Source organism: Schistocerca cancellata, chromosome 10 (genome assembly GCF_023864275.1).
Source record: "Schistocerca cancellata isolate TAMUIC-IGC-003103 chromosome 10, iqSchCanc2.1, whole genome shotgun sequence".
Classification (NCBI taxonomy): domain Eukaryota; kingdom Metazoa; phylum Arthropoda; class Insecta; order Orthoptera; family Acrididae; genus Schistocerca; species Schistocerca cancellata.
In genome coordinates this window covers 194,645,769-194,654,650 of record NC_064635.1, presented here as the reverse complement: position 1 = coordinate 194,654,650, position 8,882 = coordinate 194,645,769, and positions in this window count along the sequence as shown.

Below are 8,882 nucleotides of genomic sequence, written 5' to 3'. Positions count from 1 at the left end.
CAGTTTCGAGTGTTACATGTCATCGGACAGCTGAAAGCATTCTACAAATCAGTACAAACGCTGCTTCGCAGAAAGAATGTTCTATATAAATCACCAAAAACAGTGAATGAGCAGTATTTACAAATATCAGAAAAATGTGTGTGAAATCTCACGGAACTTATCTACTAAGGTCATCAGTTCCTAAGGTTACACACTACTTTACCTAAATTATCCTAAGGACAAACACACAAACACCCATGCCCGATGGAGGACTCGAACCAACCGCACAGTCCATGACTTCAGCGCCCCAGACCGCTCGGCTAATCCCGCACGGCTACAAATATCAAATGCCCTCTGACGTATATCAAATGTTCTTCGAGTTAAATAGTTTATTTGTGTGTTTCAGTTTGTCTTGCCTGACAGTAATACCAAGTGAGTCTAAAATTGCGAAATATGAGATTTAGTGACGAACAGTTGTAGGAAAAAGGTGAGAAACGTACCTGCATAGTTCGTTTGGAGTCGTTTTGAGGACGAGCACTTGAATGAGAAAATGAGAAGACCACACGTGTGTGAGTGGCGACAGTTGCGTTTTGGGATCCACATCTGAGTTATCATTAGGGTCCATGATAGTGAGTAGAATAGTTAAATGAATTACATAGCGACTGACTGAATAATTTCACCGGTCAGTGTGGCCGAGCGGTTCTAGGCGCTTCAGTCTGGAACCGCGCGACTGCTACGGTCGCAGGTTCGAATCCTCCCTCGGGCATCGATGTGTGTGATGTCGTTAGGTTGGTTAGGTTTACGTAGTTCTAGGTTCTAGGGGACTGATGACCTCAGATGTTGAGTTCTATAGTGCTCAGAGCCATTTGAGCCATTTTTGATTGAATAATTTGTCCTTCAAGTTGCGATGTCGGGTCAAGTGATGTTTACGAAAAGGTTCTGAGTATTACGTTTGCATCTTGCAAATTACTTTAGAAACAAGACGTGATGTGTCACAGGCTAAAATTCAAAACTTTGTACAGTATGTTTCAAAGTTCAAATACGTACGTATGTTCCAAGAAAGGATGTAGCGTTAGAAGAGATTTGCGAGATTTACTAGCGTTATTAAGTTGTTACCAAAGGACAGGAAGCTCAATCACATAAGACGAAGTAAACATCTTGCTGACCGCGAAATTATGGATCGAAACGAAACAAGGGAATGAAGAGCAATGCGAGAAGCGTTCGCTGATGTCTAAAAGTGCAAATTTTGCAGCGGACGTAACGAAACATACTAACTGATAGCTGTTGGATTTGTTCAAAAACCTTCAGCAGTGTCTGTCTTCCGTGAAGTCGGTAAAGGATCGAACTACACATTCGATCAGTTTTCACATAGGCACCGACAGGGAAAATGACACTGAAGGTCAATGTACAGAATGTTCCTAAATACACTCCTGGAAATGGAAAAAAGAACACATTGACACCGGTGTGTCAGACCCACCATACTTGCTCCGGACACTGCGAGAGGGCTGTACAAGCAATGATCACACGCACGGCACAGCGGACACACCAGGAACCGCGGTGTTGGCCGTCGAATGGCGCTAGCTGCGCAACATTTGTGCACCGCCGCCGTCAGTGTCAGCCAGTTTTCCGTGGCATACGGAGCTCCATCGCAGTCTTTAACACTGGTAGCATGCCGCGACAGCGTGGACGTGAACGGTATGTGCAGTTGACGGACTTTGAGCGAGGGCGTATAGTGGGCATGCGGGAGGCCGGGTGGACGTACCGCCGAATTGCTCAACACGTGGGGCGTGAGGTCTCCACAGTACATCGATGTTTTTCGCCAGTGGTCGGCGGAAGGTGCACGTGCCCGTCGACCTGGGACCGGACCGCAGCGACGCACAGATGCACGCCAAGACCGTAGGATCCTACGCAGTGCCGTAGGGGACCCCACCGCCACTTCCCAGCAAATTAGGGACACTGTTGCTCCTGGGGTATCGGCGAGGACCATTCGCAACCGTCTCCATGAAGCTGGGCTACGGTCCCGCACACCGTTAGGCCGTCTTCCGCTCACGCCCCAACATCGTGCAGCCCGCCTCCAGTGGTGTCGCGACAGGCGTGAATGGAGGGACGAATGGAGACGTGTCGTCTTCAGCGATGAGAGTCGCTTCTGCCTTGGTGCCAATGATGGTCGTATGCGTGTTTGGCGCCGTGCAGGTGAGCGCCACAATCAGGACTGCATACGACCGAGGCACACAGGGCCAACACCCGGCATCATGGTGTGGGGAGCGATCTCCTACACTGGCCGTACACCACTGGTGATCGTCGAGGGGACACTGAATAGTGCACGGTACATCCAAACCGTCATCGAACCCATCGTTCTACCATTCCTAGACTGGCAAGGGAACTTGCTGTTCCAACAGGACAATGCACGTCCGCATGTATCCCGTGCCACCCAACGTGCTCTAGAAGGTGTAAGTCAACTACCCTGGCCAGCAAGATCTCCGGATCTGTCCCCCATTGAGCATGTTTGGGACTGGATGAAGCGTCGTCTCACGCGGTCTGCACGTCCAGCACGAACGCTGGTCCAACTGAGGCGCCAGGTGGAAATGGCATGGCAAGCCGTTCCACAGGACTACATCCAGCATCTCTACGATCGTCTCCATGGGAGAATAGCAGCCTGCATTGCTGCGAAAGGTGGATATACACTGTACTAGTGCCGACATTGTGCATGCTCTGTTGCCTGTGTCTATGTGCCTGTGGTTCTGTCAGTGTGATCATGTGATGTATCTGACCCCAGGAATGTGTCAATAAAGTTTCCCCTTCCTGGGACAATGAATTCACGGTGTTCTTATTTCAATTTCCAGGAGTGTACTTTCACTGTGGAGGACGGTTATACGGTTCTTCTTTTCAACCATCGCAAGAAAGCCAAAATGGTAAGTGTTGACATAAGTGATCGAGGAATAGAAAATCAACAGAAATAGATTATACAGGTGAAAGATATCCAGACGTGATGGATACTTGTACAATCCTACGTGTGTTACGCGAAAAAAAATTGCTTCCTTTCCATGAGTAGTTAATCACAGGTCGCTGGAAAGACGAAGTGTACTAAATGATCGGAAGAGAGCCCATATCATTCCTGTTTTCTATATGAGACGACTCAAACGTGCACGAAATAAACATAATTTTTCACTGTCAGCTTCTTGTAGAATAATATAACACGGCTTATGACAAAGCATTCTGATATTTTTGAAGACGGAAACTCCTCTGTAAGGAACTTGATTTCCGAGAAAAAAAAACACCAACTTGAGAAACTCAACTAACTCAGCACACAACAACGCCCGTCTTCCTCTACCTACGAAAGGCAATCCTTTCGAAAGGCACTCGATATAAACTCCGCACTGTAGTCTACGAGCTTACGATACATCAGGAACGTAGGACTATACACAGCAGAAAAAGTTTGGCATCACCTCGGTTCCGGAACCTGTACAGAAAATTGGAGTATAGATCAATATAAACATCATTTTCGCCTTTTTTATTGCTGATGAAAACCACACATGACATGAAGTACCAACATTCAGCGAGAACTTTAGAGGTGGTGGTCCAAATTGCTGTAAAACACCGGCACCTCTAATACCCGGTAGCACGTCCTCTTGTATAACTGCGTGCCTGTACTTGTTCTGTCATACTATCCACAAGTTCATCAAGGCACGGTTGGTCCAAGGCACGGTTGGTCCAAGGCACGGTTGGTCCAGATTGTCCCACTCCTCAACGGCGATTTGGCGTAGATCCCTGAGAGTGGTAGGTGGGTCACGTCGTCCATAAACAGCTCTTTTCAATCTATCCCAGGAATGTTCGATAGGGTTCATGTCTGGAGAACATGCCGGTCACTCTAGTCGGGCGATGTCGTTGTACTGGAGGAAGTCATTCACAAGATGTGCGCGATGGGGAGTCAATTGTCGTCCATGAAGACGAATGCCTCGCCGATATGTTGTCGAAATGGTTGCACTATCGGTTGAAGGATGGAATTCACGTACCGTACAGCCGTTACGGCGCCTTTCATGACCACCAGCAGACGTCGGGCACACCTAAAGCCACCCTAAAACGTCAGGGAATCTCCACCTTGCTGCATTCACCGGACAGTGTGTCTAAGGCGTAACTTTATAATGTAAATATTAGCTTAGTCTATGGGTTCCGAGCAATAGGTAAGGGCAAAGCAGCAGGTGATACACCATGTGGTGTTCTAAATCTTCTCAGTGTACATTCAAAGTTTGATGCTTGCAACTATGTACTCACACTAGGATCTGCAGTTGAAGAAGTAGGACAGAAGTCACTGCAGGAAGCCGTGGAAGAAGCAGTGAAGGAATATGATGAAGACCGTCACCTCACTGCAGCTTTCGATGGCACATGGCAAAGAAGGAGCCACATCTCCAACAGTGTTCTCACAGGAACTAGTGTTGAAACTGCTAAGGTTATTGATATTGCAAGAATTTCCAAATACTGTACATGCACTGATAGGCTGGGAAATAAACGGGGTGATGACTGCGTTGGTAATTATTGTGGTAGTAATGATGGCACACAGGTTGCTGGGGTGGAAAAAAAAAATGTTCCAACACTCTTCTGAGTTGTATAATGTTCGCTATGTCCAGCATCTAGGAGTTGGTGACCGTGAGGAATTAAAAGAAGTTTTAGAAAGCGACCCGTTTGGGAAGAGTGTAAAAATAAGCAATCTTGAACGTATAAGACGCTTGCAGAAGAGAATGGGTGCCAAGCTAGGAAGGCTGAAATCAGTAATGAAGGGGAAAAAAAAACTAGATGAAGGGAAAACCTTGGATGGGAAAGGAAGAGTGACTGACTGCATGACAGACCACATTCAGAACTGCTGTGGCCTAGAAGTCAGGCAAAATACAGGCAATCTAGAAGAAATGGGGAGCTATATGGGCTTTGTATTTCCACACCACAGCCACAGATGAGCATCCGCAACACGGTTTTGCCCAAAAAGGTGAAAAGTGCTGGTATAAATACAATAAGGAGAAAAATACAGTCATCACCACAGAGTACCAGCAGTCATTATCGAAGAAATAAAGATCATCTTCAGAGATCTTCCTGGCACAAGTCTTCTGATGAAGCGTCTTCATGGAAGAACGCAGAACAACAACGAGGGCTTCAATTGTGTGATGTGGCATCCAAAAACAGTGTTGGTTGGGATTAATACACTGCATCTTCGAGTGTATGATGCTAAGGCAACCTTCAGTCTTGGAAATATTGATCCTTGAAAAGTTGTCGGTTCCAGTACAGTACGTGCTATGTTGACTTTAGATCAGCACAGACCAAGGCATACAGACAATATAATCAAGACATTAATGAAAAAAGCAAGTCAGTTGATTATCAAGAATGAACGGAGCTGGATCAAAAGTGTTTTAATCTTCTTTTTCCGTTTCCCGTAAATTTACTTTGTAACTCTTCTAGGAACATTATCTCAACTACTATTGAACGTAGAAGTTTGAAATTTTTATCACATATTCAAATGGGTTTGTTGTACACACTAAAACAATGACATCTGAATTACTTGGTTTACAAAAGATTTAGAGTGATAAAGTAGTGAAAATTAAAGGAAAAAATTTGCTGTAAGGTAAATATATAATATCTCTGTAAGTAATTATTTTGACGAAAAGCTTTTGTTTCAGTATTGTAACAAAGTATCAATGCACATACAGTAAAAATTTTATTTCTCTAGCTGCAGTAATTTGTCAGAAATTGTTCACTATATTAGGCATCGTTTAACACTGCAGGGATAGACGATTCCGTGTCCGCTTAAGGACTTATGCGTATATTTTCAATTCAATTGTTTCTTTACCGCGCGGTATGGAATTTTGATTCTGTTCATTCTGCTCCTGACGCATTTGGAACGTAATTCAGTTACAAGTATGCGATGTTTTTATGTTACTTGGCTACATTTGGACCTTTCGGCCATTGTGCTTGTTCACGGGAAAAAGTTGTCTAAATTTATATAAAATCTTTGTTTTTACCATAGCTAGTTTTCACTGTTTTATACTTATTTAGTGGGTAGACGAGGGTGACGCTCGATTTTGGAACTGATATTCACGATTTTTCTCAATAAAAAAAACAAAGTACGAAACTGAGTTTAGACTTTTATTGTACCCCTTTAAAATAGTATTATGTTAACAGCATCTTCCGTCGGTTCTTGGTAGAACAACATTATAATAAATGAAAAGCAGTAGTTTGCTTTCGTTCTACAATATTTTAATTTCATTGTGTTAACCTGTTTTCCGGCTTACAAGGCCATCTCCAGACATTCGTGTCTGGCATTTACGTCTGAAGATGACCTTTTAAGCCGAAAAACGGGTTAGCACAATAAAATTAGTATTGTAGAACTAAAACAAACTGGTGCTTTTCATTTATCGTATTATGTATTTTTCAATTAAAAATCTTGCACCCGGAGGATATTAAACAACATCGACGAAAGGTCTTCGCGAGGTGTGGACGTCGCAGTTTTCAGTCTAGAGCAAAATTTCAAACCTGCTGTGAAACTTGATATTCGTCTAATGTAGTACGCACAAATGTTTAAAAAAATGATTTATAATAAAATAGAGACACCGAACAATGACAGCCAATGTTTTCGACAAAAGAGTAGTTTTCAAAACGAGCGCCAGAAATCGAAATTAAAATTTCATTTTCAAGCACTCACGTTTCACTTCGTATGGAAAAACAAGCGAAGTAACAAGTTAAGCAGACGCGAAACAAATAATTGCTCTGAGACTATCATAAACGAATTATGTTTCGAATTGAAATCTTGTTTTGAGTAGTATTTTAAATTGATACCAATGCCGTATATGATACCGCCCGAAAGTAACCGGATACCTACTCCTTCGATAGCTGTGACAGTATTACAACGGTTGCGTCCGAGTGCTCGTATGCGCCATACCCCCAACCAGTAAATCGCGGAAACATTTTAACATTTATGACATCATTACATGAATGAATCTTGAAAATACAGTATCTAAGGAACATTTTAAACCAGCAAAAATATTAGACTACAAAATGTCCTACCCCTTAAGTTACGACATATTGTTGCATCTTACTCTGTGCTTTTATTGTCTTTCTTTGTATGTTCTTTGACTTAACTTTGTGACCTCTTGTATCGCACTTGTATGCTAGACATCCAGTATGTTACCTGTTGTTGACTGAGCCATTAATACAATGCTGAATGCCCATGTTACATATTTCTTAAGTTTTTGACTCGACCATGTTTCTATATCCAGAGACATAAATGTCATGTAATGTTGCCTCTGTACAAAAATTTTCTTAAGTGTTCTACTTTCTTGGCGCCAGTCCGTATTATAGCGTCCCCAGTGAAATAATACGAAAAGACTTAAAAAAACAGTATTTATAAAGAACAGACATTTAAAAATTGAATAATATATATTTTTATCATGTACCCGTAAAATAATAATTTCTCTGTGTAAGTTTCTAGTGCAAAGAAATGTAACAAAATGATCTAAAGAGACGATAAGATACGCTCTTTTGTTAATTTTTTACTCGTCTTCACTTCTTCTCTTGTCTTGGTTGCGTGTAGACGGACATCTTGCGAGTGCTGGCAAATGTAAGCATATTTGCACTAATTAAGCAGATAATATATTGATTTAATATTATTGTTCACGTTTAATATGTAAGAGGTGATCCCGATGCCATGTCTGCCTTCCTTTGAATTAACCTGCATTCGAGTAATTTATAGTTCAACAATCGCAGCGGCCGATGCAGCCAACAACGCCATTACATGGCGATATTAACTTATTTAGCAGAAGAAAAACTCGCCCGCTATTAACATAATATAAATCACTCTCCACAGCCACCCGACGTTGCAGAAAATACGTAGCTTTAAGGTTCTTATTTTCAGTTCCACAGCCGAGAGTCAGGGCCAGGACTCCGACTACAATGAAATGGTTAACGGAAGTAAGAAAAATTACTTTCGCGCGTGTGTGGGCCGCAATTGTAATTAATAGCTAAAGATTTTTGGCTTTAAAGTGAACTGACTAGGCGACGAATTTAATGTGAAAAGTTTATTCCATTGTTCAACTTATATGCTCATGTCTTAAGATTCAGCGACTCTAACACTCATTAACGTAACAAATAATTTAAAATTAATATCGTTAAAAAGGAGAACTTGACAAAAGCATTTAATCGTAAATCAAAATTGAATGAAATATCGTTTTTATTAAGGCCCACCACGTACGTCGACAACAATGAACATAATAACAATAATAATATATTAAATTACGACGGCCGACGGACGTGAGAGTATCCAGAGCTGCCGCGCTTTCTTTGATGCCTGCGGGATCGACGAAGTCCCTAAGCCCCGTGAGAGAGCAGTGGGTGCCCTAGCGCAGTGTATTTAGAGGCACGCGCATGACGGCGAAGGAAAGTCGTTTAGCGGCCGACAGAAAGCAGAGCTCTGCGGTTCGAGTGACGTGTCGACATCAAGTGGAGACTATCACCGCTGTGTGAGCGGCGACCGCTTTCTAGAGTGACGGTTGGGCGCTCGGTGGAGCTCTGTGATTGCAACTGCGCTTTTTTCTGCTACTTTCCGTGTTTAATTTCGTGATGTGTCATTGTTGTGTATTGGACCGGGGACCTCGAAATGACGAAGAGGCTTCGTCACCGCCGTAGCCCTCAGTGGTTCACAACCCCACGACAGGTCACAGCAGTCCACCCACCCCACCGCCGCCCCACATCTAACCCAGGATTGTTGTGTGGTTCGGCCCCCAGTGCCCCCCCCCCCCTCCTCGAAACGACGGAGAGGCTTCGTCACCGCCGTAGCCCTCAGTGGTTCACAACCCCATGACAGGTCACAGCAGTCCACCCACCCCACCGCCGTCCGACATCTAACCCAGGATTGTTGTGTGGTT